Below are 2279 nucleotides of genomic sequence, written 5' to 3' on the forward strand. Positions count from 1 at the left end.
GATTGAATCCTGCCAAGCCCCTTTTGGGGGAACGAAACGTTCCAGAGACTTTCCTTAGGCTACAGCAGGATGGAGGTGGGGTGGGAAATGAGCCAGCAGCTCCCCCTTATTCATGGATGGTGAATATTTCATGGAATCACAAAACTGTTCAAGTTGGAAGGGACTTAAAGACCATCTGATTCCTGCCACGGGGCACCTTCCACCAGCCCAGGTTGCTCCAAGCCCAGTCCAGCCTGGACTTGGACACTTCCAGGGATGGACTATCCATAACCCCTCTGAACATCAGATTTGTTGGGATTTTCTGTCTTTCCACGGATTCCTGAGGGAGCCATGAGAAGCTCAAGTTGTGGATCTTTACTATTTTTTTTGTTATTAAGTATGAAATCATAACAGTTTAATCGAATAATTATGATTAGTGAAGATCAAATTATTTTAGGCATAAAAAGAGAAGGAAAATTATTATTATTACTATTATTATTATTACTATTATTGTTGTTGATGCCATTATTATTACTAGTACTAATAATAATAATTTAATATAAATATGGGTAAAATTGTTCAACAATACTGACTAGTTTCAACCCTTTTTCCTGGTGTTATCCTGATCTTCCACAATGTTCCTGCTTCCCACCTTACAGGGAGGGACAGTCAGTCCTCTGCATCCTGAGCCCTCCATTAGGAGGAACGGGATGGTGGAAACAGATCCTTCTTCCTCAGCAGACTCTGCTGGGAGTCATTTGGTTCATGAGTCACGGATTCATGGAACATCCTGAGCTGGAAGGGACCCACAAGGACCATCCAAGCCCAGCTCCAGCCCAGAACAACCCCAAAAATCCCACCACGTGGCTGAGAGCGTTGCCCAAACTCTTCTTGGGCTCTGGCAGGGTTGGTGCCGTGACCACTTCCCTGGGGAGCTGTTCCTGTCCTGACCTCCCTCTGGGGGAAGAACTTTTCCATTTCCATTTCCCTACCTTGCTCTTCTTCCCTTGGTCAAAAGGCTCAGGTTCACCTCACAAGGGATTTTATGATGTGGTTATTTTTTGTTGTTGTTGTTGTTCCTTTTGCTGTTCCTAAAGCTGATTTTTTTTTCCCCCCTCCAGGTCTCTGCTCCTTTCTTGTTGAGTTGTTTAATACCAAGGTGATGCCCCATATCCCATCAACCCATGCCAGCACTTCCCTGGGCCCCATCCTGCAAATCCAGGGAATATTTTAGGTTGGAAAACACCTCTGATATCCAAGTCCAACCACCAGCCCAGCACTGCCAAGCTCACCAGTAAGCCATGTCCCCAAGTGCCACATCTAAACCCCTCCAGGGCTGGTGACTCCTCCACCACTTCCTTGGACAGTCCTTTCCATGAAGATATTTTTTCCAGCTCTTGAGGCCTCTGCTGCTGCACCAGGTCTGTGTTTTTTTCTGTCACAGACATCTCCTTCTTACAATACAACTCCTTGTTGCAACTCTCTGTGTAAACTTAAAAGAGTTGCACCAGAGAAAGGTAAACAAAAGTGAGGTGAACTAGGGCATAATTGCCTGGCCAATTAGGGAAGCTCCTCTTGCAGATGAAGAAAACAAACACAAAGCTGATTTCAGGTCAGGACAGGTTTGGACAAAGCAAACCCAGCGAGCCCCAGCCCTCTTGTAACTGGGAGCTGCTGGTTTTGGTTGTCTTCACCTTCTCCTGGTGGTGTTCCATCAGCCAGATGGGCTCTGCTCACCTTCCCCCAAGCCCAGCAATGCCTTGGCCTTGGTCCTGAGTTCATGAGTGAAACCTGGATTTGGAGAAGGGATTTGGGGCTTGGGAAAGAGCTCCCAGGGTGGACACAGGGCCACATAACATAAATGATGCAGGAAAGGGAGATAGAGGGTGGACACAGGGATAATTAACATAAATGATGCAGGAAAGGGAAATAGAGGGTGGTCTCATGCATGAGAACAAAGGGTCTGAAGGAAACTTTGAGCTGGAGGGTTTGAAGGAGAAACAAAACTGCCCTGAAAAGAAATATTGGAGTTAAACCCAAAAGGTGCAGTGAAGGCTGGGAGTGTGAATTAAATCGATGTGCAGTGAGGCATTGCTGGTGTTTTGCTCTCAGGGGTCCAGCAGAACCTGAGGCTGCTCTGCCAGAAGAGGCAGGTAAAAAGGGAGAACCTCCATGGATTTGTCCTTTTGCAGGAGAAACCCAAAAACCACATTAAACACCTCTGAGGATGGAGCTCTGACCGTGGCTCATGGGTAGAGGACACAGCAGAACTCACACTGCCAGCTAATCAAGCCTTCAAC

This window comes from Empidonax traillii, unplaced genomic scaffold (assembly GCF_003031625.1).
Source record: "Empidonax traillii isolate 1590-97213 ecotype Southwest subspecies unplaced genomic scaffold, ASM303162v1 scaffold2498:size38256, whole genome shotgun sequence".
Classification (NCBI taxonomy): domain Eukaryota; kingdom Metazoa; phylum Chordata; class Aves; order Passeriformes; family Tyrannidae; genus Empidonax; species Empidonax traillii.